General features: G+C 47.7%; 13 non-coding genes across 13 annotated transcripts; all 13 read right to left on the reverse strand.

Annotated features, from left to right (window-relative positions):
- Positions 1-887: 887 nt before the first annotated feature.
- On the reverse strand, positions 888-1,078 carry LOC142719553 (U2 spliceosomal RNA). The gene has a single exon (XR_012872776.1). It is a non-coding gene; the product is annotated as a U2 spliceosomal RNA (small nuclear RNA).
- Positions 1,079-2,366: 1,288 nt separating this feature from the next.
- LOC142719554 (U2 spliceosomal RNA) lies at positions 2,367-2,557 on the reverse strand. The gene has a single exon (XR_012872777.1). It is a non-coding gene; the product is annotated as a U2 spliceosomal RNA (small nuclear RNA).
- Positions 2,558-3,841: 1,284 nt separating this feature from the next.
- On the reverse strand, positions 3,842-4,032 carry LOC142719588 (U2 spliceosomal RNA). Its single transcript, XR_012872810.1, has one exon. It is a non-coding gene; the product is annotated as a U2 spliceosomal RNA (small nuclear RNA).
- Positions 4,033-5,320: 1,288 nt separating this feature from the next.
- Positions 5,321-5,511, reverse strand: LOC142719555 (U2 spliceosomal RNA). Its single transcript, XR_012872778.1, has one exon. It is a non-coding gene; the product is annotated as a U2 spliceosomal RNA (small nuclear RNA).
- A 1,288-nt stretch (positions 5,512-6,799) lies between these two features.
- Positions 6,800-6,990, reverse strand: LOC142719589 (U2 spliceosomal RNA). Its single transcript, XR_012872811.1, has one exon. It is a non-coding gene; the product is annotated as a U2 spliceosomal RNA (small nuclear RNA).
- A 1,284-nt stretch (positions 6,991-8,274) lies between these two features.
- LOC142719556 (U2 spliceosomal RNA) lies at positions 8,275-8,465 on the reverse strand. The gene has a single exon (XR_012872779.1). It is a non-coding gene; the product is annotated as a U2 spliceosomal RNA (small nuclear RNA).
- Positions 8,466-9,749: 1,284 nt separating this feature from the next.
- On the reverse strand, positions 9,750-9,940 carry LOC142719557 (U2 spliceosomal RNA). Its single transcript, XR_012872780.1, has one exon. It is a non-coding gene; the product is annotated as a U2 spliceosomal RNA (small nuclear RNA).
- Positions 9,941-11,236: 1,296 nt separating this feature from the next.
- LOC142719560 (U2 spliceosomal RNA) lies at positions 11,237-11,427 on the reverse strand. Its single transcript, XR_012872782.1, has one exon. It is a non-coding gene; the product is annotated as a U2 spliceosomal RNA (small nuclear RNA).
- A 1,292-nt stretch (positions 11,428-12,719) lies between these two features.
- LOC142719561 (U2 spliceosomal RNA) lies at positions 12,720-12,910 on the reverse strand. Its single transcript, XR_012872783.1, has one exon. It is a non-coding gene; the product is annotated as a U2 spliceosomal RNA (small nuclear RNA).
- A 1,277-nt stretch (positions 12,911-14,187) lies between these two features.
- On the reverse strand, positions 14,188-14,378 carry LOC142719562 (U2 spliceosomal RNA). Its single transcript, XR_012872784.1, has one exon. It is a non-coding gene; the product is annotated as a U2 spliceosomal RNA (small nuclear RNA).
- Positions 14,379-15,678: 1,300 nt separating this feature from the next.
- LOC142719563 (U2 spliceosomal RNA) lies at positions 15,679-15,869 on the reverse strand. Its single transcript, XR_012872785.1, has one exon. It is a non-coding gene; the product is annotated as a U2 spliceosomal RNA (small nuclear RNA).
- A 1,288-nt stretch (positions 15,870-17,157) lies between these two features.
- LOC142719564 (U2 spliceosomal RNA) lies at positions 17,158-17,348 on the reverse strand. Its single transcript, XR_012872787.1, has one exon. It is a non-coding gene; the product is annotated as a U2 spliceosomal RNA (small nuclear RNA).
- A 1,296-nt stretch (positions 17,349-18,644) lies between these two features.
- Positions 18,645-18,835, reverse strand: LOC142719565 (U2 spliceosomal RNA). The gene has a single exon (XR_012872788.1). It is a non-coding gene; the product is annotated as a U2 spliceosomal RNA (small nuclear RNA).
- Between the last annotated feature and the right edge of the window lie 42 nt (positions 18,836-18,877).

Below are 18,877 nucleotides of genomic sequence, written 5' to 3' on the forward strand. Positions count from 1 at the left end.
CTGAGGCCCCATTATGATGTCAGAAAGCTGGCTCTGGAATCCTGAGGGCTCCACTATGACACGTGCAAAGTTCCGTCTGAACTTTATATAAGACGGTGAGGCTCAGTCAGTCACTCAGTGTTGCCTGAGAGGGCAACACTGCAACAGCCGGCTGCCAGGCTGTCTTTTTTTTGCACAGCTAGTTGCCTCCAGGAGGCCACAAGAGGGAGACAAGGGACTGCAAAATGGAAAATAGGCATCCACCAACTTTACAGACAACTTCTCCTTGCTCCTACAACCTCCATCCTTGCACAGTTTGTTATTCTTCTAGGTAACATAGTAACAAATCCAAATTGCTGCTCTCTTTGTAGGCAAGCAAGGCTTTGTTGCAACTGCAATTCTTACTTCTTCTTGAAATGTAGGGACGACAGTACATTCCATCACATCCATCTAGTGTACACAGGTAGGTCCATTGTGGCGGGCAGGCGAGCGGGCGGGCTGCTTTATTGGCTGTTTGCTGTTCCCCTACTCCACTCCACTATTTGACTGTTGTGCTGCATCAATCAATCAATCAATCAATCAATCAATCAATCAATCAATCAATCAATCAGTGGCTGGCTCAGGTGCAGCTCTTTAACTTACCTAAAAGGGAGGGCGGAGAGAAGACAAGGAAGGTGAATGAGGTGTTCCAATGTGAAATGCCGGAAACACAGAAACACAGACGACACACAACAAGAGGTGGCAATCTATTCATTAATTGCATTTAATCAATGAGCTCATTATCACTCATGCATTGTCCAACAGGTGTTGAAATAATGGGATTAAAAGGGGAGATCCCTTCAGAAAGACAGAAACAATAGCAAAGACAAAAAACACTTTTGGAATCTGCTTTTAGTCAACACATAAGGAAAGGGTGCACCGGTCCTGGAAATACTGCAATACCAGGTCAATGCGTGGAGTGGACAGAGCAAGCTCTATTTCCATCTCCCTGTTCTAAAAATCCATTTAATATATGGTCCCCAGATAGGGGACGTATCAGATATTAAACTGATAAGAACAGATACTACACTTGATCTTAGCCAAAAGGCCGAGAAGCGATAACCCGAACGGGCCGCGCGTTGCCCGAGCCTGCCCGATACTGCTGTTCAGCCCTTGCAGCGATTCAGCCTACTTCTAGGCAATTCCATGGGGCCCTGCAGGCTCACACACTCACAGCTACACGGGAGGTGAATAAAGGCCGGAGAGGAAGCCAGACAGGATTTGCTTATTTTGCTTGCACCACAATGCAGTGCTGAAAGAGGAGGAATCTACATAAAAACGCCTTCCTGGCAACGCCCAAATGCCCTGCTGCCATGCAGATAAACACTGGCAGCGGCAGCAAGTGCATGCCCACAGCCACCCCTTGTTCCTTCACACCTTGTATCAGCTGTAATCCAGTCCAGTCCAGTGCTGCCTGCTGAGCAGCACTGACCAACACTGCCTGGGCCCAGGCTTTTATCTCTGAGGCCCCATTATGATGTCAGAAAGCTGGCTCTGGAATCCTGAGGGCTCCACTATGACACGTGCAAAGTTCCGTCTGAACTTTATATAAGACGGTGAGGCTCAGTCAGTCACTCAGTGTTGCCTGAGAGGGCAACACTGCAACAGCCGGCCGCCAGGCTGTCTTTTTTTTGCACAGCTAGTTGCCTCCAGGAGGCCACAAGAGGGAGACAAGGGACTGCAAAATGGAAAATAGGCATTCACCAACTTTACAGACAACTTCTCCTTGCTCCTACAACCTCCATCCTTGCACAGTTTGTTATTCTTCTAGGTAACATAGTAACAAATCCAAATTGCTGCTCTCTTTGTAGGCAAGCAAGGCTTTGTTGCAACTGCAATTCTTACTTCTTCTTGAAATGTAGGGACGACAGTACATTCCATCACATCCATCTAGTGTACACAGGTAGGTCCATTGTGGCGGGCAGGCGAGCGGGCGGGCTGCTTTATTGGCTGTTTGCTGTTCCCCTACTCCACTCCACTATTTGACTGTTGTGCTGCATCAATCAATCAATCAATCAATCAATCAATCAATCAATCAATCAATCAATCAGTGGCTGGCTCAGGTGCAGCTCTTTAACTTACCTAAAAGGGAGGGCGGAGAGAAGACAAGGAAGGTGAATGAGGTGTTCCAATGTGAAATGCCGGAAACACAGAAACACAGACGACACACAACAAGAGGTGGCAATCTATTCATTAATTGCATTTAATCAATGAGCTCATTATCACTCATGCATTGTCCAACAGGTGTTGAAATAATGGGATTAAAAGGGGAGATCCCTTCAGAAAGACAGAAACAATAGCAAAGACAAAAAACACTTTTGGAATCTGCTTTTAGTCAACACATAAGGAAAGGGTGCACCGGTCCTGGAAATACTGCAATACCAGGTCAATGCGTGGAGTGGACAGAGCAAGCTCTATTTCCATCTCCCTGTTCTAAAAATCCATTTAATATATGGTCCCCAGATAGGGGACGTATCAGATATTAAACTGATAAGAACAGATACTACACTTGATCTTAGCCAAAAGGCCGAGAAGCGATAACCCGAACGGGCCGCGCGTTGCCCGAGCCTGCCCGATACTGCTGTTCAGCCCTTGCAGCGATTCAGCCTACTTCGAGGCAATTCCATGGGGCCCTGCAGGCTCACACACTCACAGCTACACGGGAGGTGAATAAAGGCCGGAGAGGAAGCCAGACAGGATTTGCTTCTTTTGCTTGCACCACAATGCAGTGCTGAAAGAGGAGGAATCTACATAAAAACGCCTTCCTGGCAACGCCCAAATGCCCTGCTGCCATGCAGATAAACACTGGCAGCGGCAGCAAGTGCATGCCCACAGCCACCCCTTGTTCCTTCACACCTTGTATCAGCTGTAATCCAGTCCAGTCCAGTGCTGCCTGCTGAGCAGCACTGACCAACACTGCCTGGGCCCAGGCTTTTATCTCTGAGGCCCCATTATGATGTCAGAAAGCTGGCTCTGGAATCCTGAGGGCTCCACTATGACACGTGCAAAGTTCCGTCTGAACTTTATATAAGACGGTGAGGCTCAGTCAGTCACTCAGTGTTGCCTGAGAGGGCAACACTGCAACAGCCGGCCGCCAGGCTGTCTTTTTTTTGCACAGCTAGTTGCCTCCAGGAGGCCACAAGAGGGAGACAAGGGACTGCAAAATGGAAAATAGGCATCCACCAACTTTACAGACAACTTCTCCTTGCTCCTACAACCTCCATCCTTGCACAGTTTGTTATTCTTCTAGGTAACATAGTAACAAATCCAAATTGCTGCTCTCTTTGTAGGCAAGCAAGGCTTTGTTGCAACTGCAATTCTTACTTCTTCTTGAAATGTAGGGACGACAGTACATTCCATCACATCCATCTAGTGTACACAGGTAGGTCCATTGTGGCGGGCAGGCGAGCGGGCGGGCTGCTTTATTGGCTGTTTGCTGTTCCCCTACTCCACTCCACTATTTGACTGTTGTGCTGCATCAATCAATCAATCAATCAATCAATCAATCAATCAATCAATCAATCGGTGGCTGGCTCAGGTGCAGCTCTTTAACTTACCTAAAAGGGAGGGCGGAGAGAAGACAAGGAAGGTGAATGAGGTGTTCCAATGTGAAATGCCGGAAACACAGAAACACAGACGACACACAACAAGAGGTGGCAATCTATTCATTAATTGCATTTAATCAATGAGCTCATTATCACTCATGCATTGTCCAACAGGTGTTGAAATAATGGGATTAAAAGGGGAGATCCCTTCAGAAAGACAGAAACAATAGCAAAGACAAAAAACACTTTTGGAATCTGCTTTTAGTCAACACATAAGGAAAGGGTGCACCGGTCCTGGAAATACTGCAATACCAGGTCAATGCGTGGAGTGGACAGAGCAAGCTCTATTTCCATCTCCCTGTTCTAAAAATCGATTTAATATATGGTCCCCAGATAGGGGACGTATCAGATATTAAACTGATAAGAACAGATACTACACTTGATCTTAGCCAAAAGGCCGAGAAGCGATAACCCGAACGGGCCGCGCGTTGCCCGAGCCTGCCCGATACTGCTGTTCAGCCCTTGCAGCGATTCAGCCTACTTCTAGGCAATTCCATGGGGCCCTGCAGGCTCACACACTCACAGCTACACGGGAGGTGAATAAAGGCCGGAGAGGAAGCCAGACAGGATTTGCTTCTTTTGCTTGCACCACAATGCAGTGCTGAAAGAGGAGGAATCTACATAAAAACGCCTTCCTGGCAACGCCCAAATGCCCTGCTGCCATGCAGATAAACACTGGCAGCGGCAGCAAGTGCATGCCCACAGCCACCCCTTGTTCCTTCACACCTTGTATCAGCTGTAATCCAGTCCAGTCCAGTGCTGCCTGCTGAGCAGCACTGACCAACACTGCCTGGGCCCAGGCTTTTATCTCTGAGGCCCCATTATGATGTCAGAAAGCTGGCTCTGGAATCCTGAGGGCTCCACTATGACACGTGCAAAGTTCCGTCTGAACTTTATATAAGACGGTGAGGCTCAGTCAGTCACTCAGTGTTGCCTGAGAGGGCAACACTGCAACAGCCGGCCGCCAGGCTGTCTTTTTTTTGCACAGCTAGTTGCCTCCAGGAGGCCACAAGAGGGAGACAAGGGACTGCAAAATGGAAAATAGGCATCCACCAACTTTACAGACAACTTCTCCTTGCTCCTACAACCTCCATCCTTGCACAGTTTGTTATTCTTCTAGGTAACATAGTAACAAATCCAAATTGCTGCTCTCTTTGTAGGCAAGCAAGGCTTTGTTGCAACTGCAATTCTTACTTCTTCTTGAAATGTAGGGACGACAGTACATTCCATCACATCCATCTAGTGTACACAGGTAGGTCCATTGTGGCGGGCAGGCGAGCGGGCGGGCTGCTTTATTGGCTGTTTGCTGTTCCCCTACTCCACTCCACTATTTGACTGTTGTGCTGCATCAATCAATCAATCAATCAATCAATCAATCAATCAATCAATCAATCAATCGGTGGCTGGCTCAGGTGCAGCTCTTTAACTTACCTAAAAGGGAGGGCGGAGAGAAGACAAGGAAGGTGAATGAGGTGTTCCAATGTGAAATGCCGGAAACACAGAAACACAGACGACACACAACAAGAGGTGGCAATCTATTCATTAATTGCATTTAATCAATGAGCTCATTATCACTCATGCATTGTCCAACAGGTGTTGAAATAATGGGATTAAAAGGGGAGATCCCTTCAGAAAGACAGAAACAATAGCAAAGACAAAAAACACTTTTGGAATCTGCTTTTAGTCAACACATAAGGAAAGGGTGCACCGGTCCTGGAAATACTGCAATACCAGGTCAATGCGTGGAGTGGACAGAGCAAGCTCTATTTCCATCTCCCTGTTCTAAAAATCCATTTAATATATGGTCCCCAGATAGGGGACGTATCAGATATTAAACTGATAAGAACAGATACTACACTTGATCTTAGCCAAAAGGCCGAGAAGCGATAACCCGAACGGGCCGCGCGTTGCCCGAGCCTGCCCGATACTGCTGTTCAGCCCTTGCAGCGATTCAGCCTACTTCTAGGCAATTCCATGGGGCCCTGCAGGCTCACACACTCACAGCTACACGGGAGGTGAATAAAGGCCGGAGAGGAAGCCAGACAGGATTTGCTTCTTTTGCTTGCACCACAATGCAGTGCTGAAAGAGGAGGAATCTACATAAAAACGCCTTCCTGGCAACGCCCAAATGCCCTGCTGCCATGCAGATAAACACTGGCAGCGGCAGCAAGTGCATGCCCACAGCCACCCCTTGTTCCTTCACACCTTGTATCAGCTGTAATCCAGTCCAGTCCAGTGCTGCCTGCTGAGCAGCACTGACCAACACTGCCTGGGCCCAGGCTTTTATCTCTGAGGCCCCATTATGATGTCAGAAAGCTGGCTCTGGAATCCTGAGGGCTCCACTATGACACGTGCAAAGTTCCGTCTGAACTTTATATAAGACGGTGAGGCTCAGTCAGTCACTCAGTGTTGCCTGAGAGGGCAACACTGCAACAGCCGGCCGCCAGGCTGTCTTTTTTTTGCACAGCTAGTTGCCTCCAGGAGGCCACAAGAGGGAGACAAGGGACTGCAAAATGGAAAATAGGCATCCACCAACTTTACAGACAACTTCTCCTTGCTCCTACAACCTCCATCCTTGCACAGTTTGTTATTCTTCTAGGTAACATAGTAACAAATCCAAATTGCTGCTCTCTTTGTAGGCAAGCAAGGCTTTGTTGCAACTGCAATTCTTACTTCTTCTTGAAATGTAGGGACGACAGTACATTCCATCACATCCATCTAGTGTACACAGGTAGGTCCATTGTGGCGGGCAGGCGAGCGGGCGGGCTGCTTTATTGGCTGTTTGCTGTTCCCCTACTCCACTCCACTATTTGACTGTTGTGCTGCATCAATCAATCAATCAATCAATCAATCAATCAATCAATCAATCAATCAATCAGTGGCTGGCTCAGGTGCAGCTCTTTAACTTACCTAAAAGGGAGGGCGGAGAGAAGACAAGGAAGGTGAATGAGGTGTTCCAATGTGAAATGCCGGAAACACAGAAACACAGACGACACACAACAAGAGGTGGCAATCTATTCATTAATTGCATTTAATCAATGAGCTCATTATCACTCATGCATTGTCCAACAGGTGTTGAAATAATGGGATTAAAAGGGGAGATCCCTTCAGAAAGACAGAAACAATAGCAAAGACAAAAAACACTTTTGGAATCTGCTTTTAGTCAACACATAAGGAAAGGGTGCACCGGTCCTGGAAATACTGCAATACCAGGTCAATGCGTGGAGTGGACAGAGCAAGCTCTATTTCCATCTCCCTGTTCTAAAAATCGATTTAATATATGGTCCCCAGATAGGGGACGTATCAGATATTAAACTGATAAGAACAGATACTACACTTGATCTTAGCCAAAAGGCCGAGAAGCGATAACCCGAACGGGCCGCGCGTTGCCCGAGCCTGCCCGATACTGCTGTTCAGCCCTTGCAGCGATTCAGCCTACTTCTAGGCAATTCCATGGGGCCCTGCAGGCTCACACACTCACAGCTACACGGGAGGTGAATAAAGGCCGGAGAGGAAGCCAGACAGGATTTGCTTCTTTTGCTTGCACCACAATGCAGTGCTGAAAGAGGAGGAATCTACATAAAAACGCCTTCCTGGCAACGCCCAAATGCCCTGCTGCCATGCAGATAAACACTGGCAGCGGCAGCAAGTGCATGCCCACAGCCACCCCTTGTTCCTTCACACCTTGTATCAGCTGTAATCCAGTCCAGTCCAGTGCTGCCTGCTGAGCAGCACTGACCAACACTGCCTGGGCCCAGGCTTTTATCTCTGAGGCCCCATTATGATGTCAGAAAGCTGGCTCTGGAATCCTGAGGGCTCCACTATGACACGTGCAAAGTTCCGTCTGAACTTTATATAAGACGGTGAGGCTCAGTCAGTCACTCAGTGTTGCCTGAGAGGGCAACACTGCAACAGCCGGCCGCCAGGCTGTCTTTTTTTTGCACAGCTAGTTGCCTCCAGGAGGCCACAAGAGGGAGACAAGGGACTGCAAAATGGAAAATAGGCATCCACCAACTTTACAGACAACTTCTCCTTGCTCCTACAACCTCCATCCTTGCACAGTTTGTTATTCTTCTAGGTAACATAGTAACAAATCCAAATTGCTGCTCTCTTTGTAGGCAAGCAAGGCTTTGTTGCAACTGCAATTCTTACTTCTTCTTGAAATGTAGGGACGACAGTACATTCCATCACATCCATCTAGTGTACACAGGTAGGTCCATTGTGGCGGGCAGGCGAGCGGGCGGGCTGCTTTATTGGCTGTTTGCTGTTCCCCTACTCCACTCCACTATTTGACTGTTGTGCTGCATCAATCAATCAATCAATCAATCAATCAATCAATCAATCAATCAATCAGTGGCTGGCTCAGGTGCAGCTCTTTAACTTACCTAAAAGGGAGGGCGGAGAGAAGACAAGGAAGGTGAATGAGGTGTTCCAATGTGAAATGCCGGAAACACAGAAACACAGACGACACACAACAAGAGGTGGCAATCTATTCATTAATTGCATTTAATCAATGAGCTCATTATCACTCATGCATTGTCCAACAGGTGTTGAAATAATGGGATTAAAAGGGGAGATCCCTTCAGAAAGACAGAAACAATAGCAAAGACAAAAAACACTTTTGGAATCTGCTTTTAGTCAACACATAAGGAAAGGGTGCACCGGTCCTGGAAATACTGCAATACCAGGTCAATGCGTGGAGTGGACAGAGCAAGCTCTATTTCCATCTCCCTGTTCTAAAAATCCATTTAATATATGGTCCCCAGATAGGGGACGTATCAGATATTAAACTGATAAGAACAGATACTACACTTGATCTTAGCCAAAAGGCCGAGAAGCGATAACCCGAACGGGCCGCGCGTTGCCCGAGCCTGCCCGATACTGCTGTTCAGCCCTTGCAGCGATTCAGCCTACTTCTAGGCAATTCCATGGGGCCCTGCAGGCTCACACACTCACAGCTACACGGGAGGTGAATAAAGGCCGGAGAGGAAGCCAGACAGGATTTGCTTCTTTTGCTTGCACCACAATGCAGTGCTGAAAGAGGAGGAATCTACATAAAAACGCCTTCCTGGCAACGCCCAAATGCCCTGCTGCCATGCAGATAAACACTGGCAGCGGCAGCAAGTGCATGCCCACAGCCACCCCTTGTTCCTTCACACCTTGTATCAGCTGTAATCCAGTCCAGTCCAGTGCTGCCTGCTGAGCAGCACTGACCAACACTGCCTGGGCCCAGGCTTTTATCTCTGAGGCCCCATTATGATGTCAGAAAGCTGGCTCTGGAATCCTGAGGGCTCCACTATGACACGTGCAAAGTTCCGTCTGAACTTTATATAAGACGGTGAGGCTCAGTCAGTCACTCAGTGTTGCCTGAGAGGGCAACACTGCAACAGCCGGCCGCCAGGCTGTCTTTTTTTTGCACAGCTAGTTGCCTCCAGGAGGCCACAAGAGGGAGACAAGGGACTGCAAAATGGAAAATAGGCATCCACCAACTTTACAGACAACTTCTCCTTGCTCCTACAACCTCCATCCTTGCACAGTTTGTTATTCTTCTAGGTAACATAGTAACAAATCCAAATTGCTGCTCTCTTTGTAGGCAAGCAAGGCTTTGTTGCAACTGCAATTCTTACTTCTTCTTGAAATGTAGGGACGACAGTACATTCCATCACATCCATCTAGTGTACACAGGTAGGTCCATTGTGGCGGGCAGGCGAGCGGGCGGGCTGCTTTATTGGCTGTTTGCTGTTCCCCTACTCCACTCCACTATTTGACTGTTGTGCTGCATCAATCAATCAATCAATCAATCAATCAATCAATCAATCAATCAATCGGTGGCTGGCTCAGGTGCAGCTCTTTAACTTACCTAAAAGGGAGGGCGGAGAGAAGACAAGGAAGGTGAATGAGGTGTTCCAATGTGAAATGCCGGAAACACAGAAACACAGACGACACACAACAAGAGGTGGCAATCTATTCATTAATTGCATTTAATCAATGAGCTCATTATCACTCATGCATTGTCCAACAGGTGTTGAAATAATGGGATTAAAAGGGGAGATCCCTTCAGAAAGACAGAAACAATAGCAAAGACAAAAAACACTTTTGGAATCTGCTTTTAGTCAACACATAAGGAAAGGGTGCACCGGTCCTGGAAATACTGCAATACCAGGTCAATGCGTGGAGTGGACAGAGCAAGCTCTATTTCCATCTCCCTGTTCTAAAAATCCATTTAATATATGGTCCCCAGATAGGGGACGTATCAGATATTAAACTGATAAGAACAGATACTACACTTGATCTTAGCCAAAAGGCCGAGAAGCGATAACCCGAACGGGCCGCGCGTTGCCCGAGCCTGCCCGATACTGCTGTTCAGCCCTTGCAGCGATTCAGCCTACTTCTAGGCAATTCCATGGGGCCCTGCAGGCTCACACACTCACAGCTACACGGGAGGTGAATAAAGGCCGGAGAGGAAGCCAGACAGGATTTGCTTCTTTTGCTTGCACCACAATGCAGTGCTGAAAGAGGAGGAATCTACATAAAAACGCCTTCCTGGCAACGCCCAAATGCCCTGCTGCCATGCAGATAAACACTGGCAGCGGCAGCAAGTGCATGCCCACAGCCACCCCTTGTTCCTTCACACCTTGTATCAGCTGTAATCCAGTCCAGTCCAGTGCTGCCTGCTGAGCAGCACTGACCAACACTGCCTGGGCCCAGGCTTTTATCTCTGAGGCCCCATTATGATGTCAGAAAGCTGGCTCTGGAATCCTGAGGGCTCCACTATGACACGTGCAAAGTTCCGTCTGAACTTTATATAAGACGGTGAGGCTCAGTCAGTCACTCAGTGTTGCCTGAGAGGGCAACACTGCAACAGCCGGCCGCCAGGCTGTCTTTTTTTTGCACAGCTAGTTGCCTCCAGGAGGCCACAAGAGGGAGACAAGGGACTGCAAAATGGAAAATAGGCATCCACCAACTTTACAGACAACTTCTCCTTGCTCCTACAACCTCCATCCTTGCACAGTTTGTTATTCTTCTAGGTAACATAGTAACAAATCCAAATTGCTGCTCTCTTTGTAGGCAAGCAAGGCTTTGTTGCAACTGCAATTCTTACTTCTTCTTGAAATGTAGGGACGACAGTACATTCCATCACATCCATCTAGTGTACACAGGTAGGTCCATTGTGGCGGGCAGGCGAGCGGGCGGGCTGCTTTATTGGCTGTTTGCTGTTCCCCTACTCCACTCCACTATTTGACTGTTGTGCTGCATCAATCAATCAATCAATCAATCAATCAATCAATCAATCAATCAATCAATCAATCAATCAGTGGCTGGCTCAGGTGCAGCTCTTTAACTTACCTAAAAGGGAGGGCGGAGAGAAGACAAGGAAGGTGAATGAGGTGTTCCAATGTGAAATGCCGGAAACACAGAAACACAGACGACACACAACAAGAGGTGGCAATCTATTCATTAATTGCATTTAATCAATGAGCTCATTATCACTCATGCATTGTCCAACAGGTGTTGAAATAATGGGATTAAAAGGGGAGATCCCTTCAGAAAGACAGAAACAATAGCAAAGACAAAAAACACTTTTGGAATCTGCTTTTAGTCAACACATAAGGAAAGGGTGCACCGGTCCTGGAAATACTGCAATACCAGGTCAATGCGTGGAGTGGACAGAGCAAGCTCTATTTCCATCTCCCTGTTCTAAAAATCCATTTAATATATGGTCCCCAGATAGGGGACGTATCAGATATTAAACTGATAAGAACAGATACTACACTTGATCTTAGCCAAAAGGCCGAGAAGCGATAACCCGAACGGGCCGCGCGTTGCCCGAGCCTGCCCGATACTGCTGTTCAGCCCTTGCAGCGATTCAGCCTACTTCTAGGCAATTCCATGGGGCCCTGCAGGCTCACACACTCACAGCTACACGGGAGGTGAATAAAGGCCGGAGAGGAAGCCAGACAGGATTTGCTTCTTTTGCTTGCACCACAATGCAGTGCTGAAAGAGGAGGAATCTACATAAAAACGCCTTCCTGGCAACGCCCAAATGCCCTGCTGCCATGCAGATAAACACTGGCAGCGGCAGCAAGTGCATGCCCACAGCCACCCCTTGTTCCTTCACACCTTGTATCAGCTGTAATCCAGTCCAGTCCAGTGCTGCCTGCTGAGCAGCACTGACCAACACTGCCTGGGCCCAGGCTTTTATCTCTGAGGCCCCATTATGATGTCAGAAAGCTGGCTCTGGAATCCTGAGGGCTCCACTATGACACGTGCAAAGTTCCGTCTGAACTTTATATAAGACGGTGAGGCTCAGTCAGTCACTCAGTGTTGCCTGAGAGGGCAACACTGCAACAGCCGGCCGCCAGGCTGTCTTTTTTTTGCACAGCTAGTTGCCTCCAGGAGGCCACAAGAGGGAGACAAGGGACTGCAAAATGGAAAATAGGCATCCACCAACTTTACAGACAACTTCTCCTTGCTCCTACAACCTCCATCCTTGCACAGTTTGTTATTCTTCTAGGTAACATAGTAACAAATCCAAATTGCTGCTCTCTTTGTAGGCAAGCAAGGCTTTGTTGCAACTGCAATTCTTACTTCTTCTTGAAATGTAGGGACGACAGTACATTCCATCACATCCATCTAGTGTACACAGGTAGGTCCATTGTGGCGGGCAGGCGAGCGGGCGGGCTGCTTTATTGGCTGTTTGCTGTTCCCCTACTCCACTCCACTATTTGACTGTTGTGCTGCATCAATCAATCAATCAATCAATCAATCAATCAATCAATCAATCAATCAATCAATCAGTGGCTGGCTCAGGTGCAGCTCTTTAACTTACCTAAAAGGGAGGGCGGAGAGAAGACAAGGAAGGTGAATGAGGTGTTCCAATGTGAAATGCCGGAAACACAGAAACACAGACGACACACAACAAGAGGTGGCAATCTATTCATTAATTGCATTTAATCAATGAGCTCATTATCACTCATGCATTGTCCAACAGGTGTTGAAATAATGGGATTAAAAGGGGAGATCCCTTCAGAAAGACAGAAACAATAGCAAAGACAAAAAACACTTTTGGAATCTGCTTTTAGTCAACACATAAGGAAAGGGTGCACCGGTCCTGGAAATACTGCAATACCAGGTCAATGCGTGGAGTGGACAGAGCAAGCTCTATTTCCATCTCCCTGTTCTAAAAATCCATTTAATATATGGTCCCCAGATAGGGGACGTATCAGATATTAAACTGATAAGAACAGATACTACACTTGATCTTAGCCAAAAGGCCGAGAAGCGATAACCCGAACGGGCCGCGCGTTGCCCGAGCCTGCCCGATACTGCTGTTCAGCCCTTGCAGCGATTCAGCCTACTTCTAGGCAATTCCATGGGGCCCTGCAGGCTCACACACTCACAGCTACACGGGAGGTGAATAAAGGCCGGAGAGGAAGCCAGACAGGATTTGCTTCTTTTGCTTGCACCACAATGCAGTGCTGAAAGAGGAGGAATCTACATAAAAACGCCTTCCTGGCAACGCCCAAATGCCCTGCTGCCATGCAGATAAACACTGGCAGCGGCAGCAAGTGCATGCCCACAGCCACCCCTTGTTCCTTCACACCTTGTATCAGCTGTAATCCAGTCCAGTCCAGTGCTGCCTGCTGAGCAGCACTGACCAACACTGCCTGGGCCCAGGCTTTTATCTCTGAGGCCCCATTATGATGTCAGAAAGCTGGCTAGGGCTCCACTATGACACGTGCAAAGTTCCGTCTGAACTTTATATAAGACGGTGAGGCTCAGTCAGTCACTCAGTGTTGCCTGAGAGGGCAACACTGCAACAGCCGGCCGCCAGGCTGTCTTTTTTTTGCACAGCTAGTTGCCTCCAGGAGGCCACAAGAGGGAGACAAGGGACTGCAAAATGGAAAATAGGCATCCACCAACTTTACAGACAACTTCTCCTTGCTCCTACAACCTCCATCCTTGCACAGTTTGTTATTCTTCTAGGTAACATAGTAACAAATCCAAATTGCTGCTCTCTTTGTAGGCAAGCAAGGCTTTGTTGCAACTGCAATTCTTACTTCTTCTTGAAATGTAGGGACGACAGTACATTCCATCACATCCATCTAGTGTACACAGGTAGGTCCATTGTGGCGGGCAGGCGAGCGGGCGGGCTGCTTTATTGGCTGTTTGCTGTTCCCCTACTCCACTCCACTATTTGACTGTTGTGCTGCATCAATCAATCAATCAATCAATCAATCAATCAATCAATCAATCAATCAATCAGTGGCTGGCTCAGGTGCAGCTCTTTAACTTACCTAAAAGGGAGGGCGGAGAGAAGACAAGGAAGGTGAATGAGGTGTTCCAATGTGAAATGCCGGAAACACAGAAACACAGACGACACACAACAAGAGGTGGCAATCTATTCATTAATTGCATTTAATCAATGAGCTCATTATCACTCATGCATTGTCCAACAGGTGTTGAAATAATGGGATTAAAAGGGGAGATCCCTTCAGAAAGACAGAAACAATAGCAAAGACAAAAAACACTTTTGGAATCTGCTTTTAGTCAACACATAAGGAAAGGGTGCACCGGTCCTGGAAATACTGCAATACCAGGTCAATGCGTGGAGTGGACAGAGCAAGCTCTATTTCCATCTCCCTGTTCTAAAAATCCATTTAATATATGGTCCCCAGATAGGGGACGTATCAGATATTAAACTGATAAGAACAGATACTACACTTGATCTTAGCCAAAAGGCCGAGAAGCGATAACCCGAACGGGCCGCGCGTTGCCCGAGCCTGCCCGATACTGCTGTTCAGCCCTTGCAGCGATTCAGCCTACTTCTAGGCAATTCCATGGGGCCCTGCAGGCTCACACACTCACAGCTACACGGGAGGTGAATAAAGGCCGGAGAGGAAGCCAGACAGGATTTGCTTCTTTTGCTTGCACCACAATGCAGTGCTGAAAGAGGAGGAATCTACATAAAAACGCCTTCCTGGCAACGCCCAAATGCCCTGCTGCCATGCAGATAAACACTGGCAGCGGCAGCAAGTGCATGCCCACAGCCACCCCTTGTTCCTTCACACCTTGTATCAGCTGTAATCCAGTCCAGTCCAGTGCTGCCTGCTGAGCAGCACTGACCAACACTGCCTGGGCCCAGGCTTTTATCTCTGAGGCCCCATTATGATGTCAGAAAGCTGGCTCTGGAATCCTGAGGGCTCCACTATGACACGTGCAAAGTTCCGTCTGAACTTTATATAAGACGGTGAGGCTCAGTCAGTCACTCAGTGTTGCCTGAGAGGGCAACACTGCAACAGCCGGCCGCCAGGCTGTCTTTTTTTTGCACAGCTAGTTGCCTCCAGGAGGCCACAAGAGGGAGACAAGGGACTGCAAAATGGAAAATAGGCATCCACCAACTTTACAGACAACTTCTCCTTGCTCCTACAACCTCCATCCTTGCACAGTTTGTTATTCTTCTAGGTAACATAGTAACAAATCCAAATTGCTGCTCTCTTTGTAGGCAAGCAAGGCTTTGTTGCAACTGCAATTCTTACTTCTTCTTGAAATGTAGGGACGACAGTACATTCCATCACATCCATCTAGTGTACACAGGTAGGTCCATTGTGGCGGGCAGGCGAGCGGGCGGGCTGCTTTATTGGCTGTTTGCTGTTCCCCTACTCCACTCCACTATTTGACTGTTGTGCTGCATCAATCAATCAATCAATCAATCAATCAATCAATCAATCAATCAATCAATCAATCAATCAATCAGTGGCTGGCTCAGGTGCAGCTCTTTAACTTACCTAAAAGGGAGGGCGGAGAGAAGACAAGGAAGGTGAATGAGGTGTTCCAATGTGAAATGCCGGAAACACAGAAACACAGACGACACACAACAAGAGGTGGCAATCTATTCATTAATTGCATTTAATCAATGAGCTCATTATCACTCATGCATTGTCCAACAGGTGTTGAAATAATGGGATTAAAAGGGGAGATCCCTTCAGAAAGACAGAAACAATAGCAAAGACAAAAAACACTTTTGGAATCTGCTTTTAGTCAACACATAAGGAAAGGGTGCACCGGTCCTGGAAATACTGCAATACCAGGTCAATGCGTGGAGTGGACAGAGCAAGCTCTATTTCCATCTCCCTGTTCTAAAAATCCATTTAATATATGGTCCCCAGATAGGGGACGTATCAGATATTAAACTGATAAGAACAGATACTACACTTGATCTTAGCCAAAAGGCCGAGAAGCGATAACCCGAACGGGCCGCGCGTTGCCCGAGCCTGCCCGATACTGCTGTTCAGCCCTTGCAGCGATTCAGCCTACTTCTAGGCAATTCCATGGGGCCCTGCAGGCTCACACACTCACAGCTACACGGGAGGTGAATAAAGGCCGGAGAGGAAGCCAGACAGGATTTGCTTCTTTTGCTTGCACCACAATGCAGTGCTGAAAGAGGAGGAATCTACATAAAAACGCCTTCCTGGCAACGCCCAAATGCCCTGCTGCCATGCAGATAAACACTGGCAGCGGCAGCAAGTGCATGCCCACAGCCACCCCTTGTTCCTTCACACCTTGTATCAGCTGTAATCCAGTCCAGTCCAGTGCTGCCTGCTGAGCAGCACTGACCAACACTGCCTGGGCCCAGGCTTTTATCTCTGAGGCCCCATTATGATGTCAGAAAGCTGGCTCTGGAATCCTGAGGGCTCCACTATGACACGTGCAAAGTTCCGTCTGAACTTTATATAAGACGGTGAGGCTCAGTCAGTCACTCAGTGTTGCCTGAGAGGGCAACACTGCAACAGCCGGCCGCCAGGCTGTCTTTTTTTTGCACAGCTAGTTGCCTCCAGGAGGCCACAAGAGGGAGACAAGGGACTGCAAAATGGAAAATAGGCATCCACCAACTTTACAGACAACTTCTCCTTGCTCCTACAACCTCCATCCTTGCACAGTTTGTTATTCTTCTAGGTAACATAGTAACAAATCCAAATTGCTGCTCTCTTTGTAGGCAAGCAAGGCTTTGTTGCAACTGCAATTCTTACTTCTTCTTGAAATGTAGGGACGACAGTACATTCCATCACATCCATCTAGTGTACACAGGTAGGTCCATTGTGGCGGGCAGGCGAGCGGGCGGGCTGCTTTATTGGCTGTTTGCTGTTCCCCTACTCCACTCCACTATTTGACTGTTGTGCTGCATCAATCAATCAATCAATCAATCAATCAATCAATCAATCAATCAATCAATCAGTGGCTGGCTCAGGTGCAGCTCTTTAACTTACCTAAAAGGGAGGGCGGAGAGAAGACAAGGAAGGTGAATGAGGTGTTCCAATGTGAAATGCCGGAAACACAGAAACACAGACGACACACAACAAGAGGTGGCAATCTATTCATTAATTGCATTTAATCAATGAGCTCATTATCACTCATGCATTGTCCAACAGGTGTTGAAATAATGGGATTAAAAGGGGAGATCCCTTCAGAAAGACAGAAACAATAGCAAAGACAAAAAACACTTTTGGAATCTGCTTTTAGTCAACACATAAGGAAAGGGTGCACCGGTCCTGGAAATACTGCAATACCAGGTCAATGCGTGGAGTGGACAGAGCAAGCTCTATTTCCATCTCCCTGTTCTAAAAATCCATTTAATATATGGTCCCCAGATAGGGGACGTATCAGATATTAAACTGATAAGAACAGATACTACACTTGATCTTAGCCAAAAGGCCGAGAAGCGATAACCCGAACGGGCCGCGCGTTGCCCGAGCCTGCCCGATACTGCTGTTCAGCCCTTGCAGCGATTCAGCCTACTTCTAGGCAATTCCATGGGGCCCTGCAGGCTCACACACTCACAGCTACACGGGAGGTGAATAAAGGCCGGAGAGGAAGCCAGACAGGATTTGCTTCTTTTGCTTGCACCACAATGCAGTGCTGAAAGAGGAGGAATCTACATAAAAACGCCTTCCTGGCAACGCCCAAATGCCCTGCTGCCATGCAGATAAACACTGGCAGCGGCAGCAAGTGCATGCCCACAGCCACCCCTTGTTCCTTCACACCTTGTATCAGCTGTAATCCAGTCCAGTCCAGTGCTGCCTGCTGAGCAGCACTGACCAACACTGCCTGGGCCCAGGCTTTTATCTCTGAGGCCCCATTATGATGTCAGAAAGCTGGCTCTGGAATCCTGAGGGCTCCACTATGACACGTGCAAAGTTCCGTCTGAACTTTATATAAGACGGTGAGGCTCAGTCAGTCACTCAGTGTTGCCTGAGAGGGCAACACTGCAACAGCCGGCCGCCAGGCTGTCTTTTTTTTGCACAGCTAGTTGCCTCCAGGAGGCCACAAGAGGGAGACAAGGGACTGCAAAATGGAAAATAGGCATCCACCAACTTTACAGACAACTTCTCCTTGCTCCTACAACCTCCATCCTTGCACAGTTTGTTATTCTTCTAGGTAACATAGTAACAAATCCAAATTGCTGCTCTCTTTGTAGGCAAGCAAGGCTTTGTTGCAACTGCAATTCTTACTTCTTCTTGAAATGTAGGGACGACAGTACATTCCATCACATCCATCTAGTGTACACAGGTAGGTCCATTGTGACGGGCAGGCGAGCGGGCGGGCTGCTTTATTGGCTGTTTGCTGTTCCCCTACTCCACTCCACTATTTGACTGTTGTGCTGCATCAATCAATCAATCAATCAATCAATCAATCAATCAATCAATCAATCAATCAATCAATCAGTGGCTGGCTCAGGTGCAGCTCTTTAACTTACCTAAAAGGGAGGGCGGAGAGAAGACAAGGAAGGTGAATGAGGTGTTCCAATGTGAAATGCCGGAAACACAGAAACACAGACGACACACAACAAGAGGTGGCAATCTATTCATTAATTGCATTTAATCAATGAGCTCATTATCACTCATGCATTGTCCAACAGGTGTTGAAATAATGGGATTAAAAGGGGAGATCCCTTCAGAAAGACAGAAACAATAGCAAAGACAAAAAACACTTTTGGAATCTGCTTTTAGTCAACACATAAGGAAAGGGTGCACCGGTCCTGGAAATACTGCAATACCAGGTCAATGCGTGGAGTGGACAGAGCAAGCTCTATTTCCATCTCCCTGTTCTAAAAATCCATTTAATATATGGTCCCCAGATAGGGGACGTATCAGATATTAAACTGATAAGAACAGATACTACACTTGATCTTAGCCAAAAGGCCGAGAAGCGATAACCCGAACGGGCCGCGCGTTGCCCGAGCCTGCCCGATACTG

This window comes from Rhinoderma darwinii, unplaced genomic scaffold (assembly GCF_050947455.1).
Source record: "Rhinoderma darwinii isolate aRhiDar2 unplaced genomic scaffold, aRhiDar2.hap1 Scaffold_486, whole genome shotgun sequence".
Classification (NCBI taxonomy): Eukaryota; Metazoa; Chordata; class Amphibia; order Anura; family Rhinodermatidae; genus Rhinoderma; species Rhinoderma darwinii.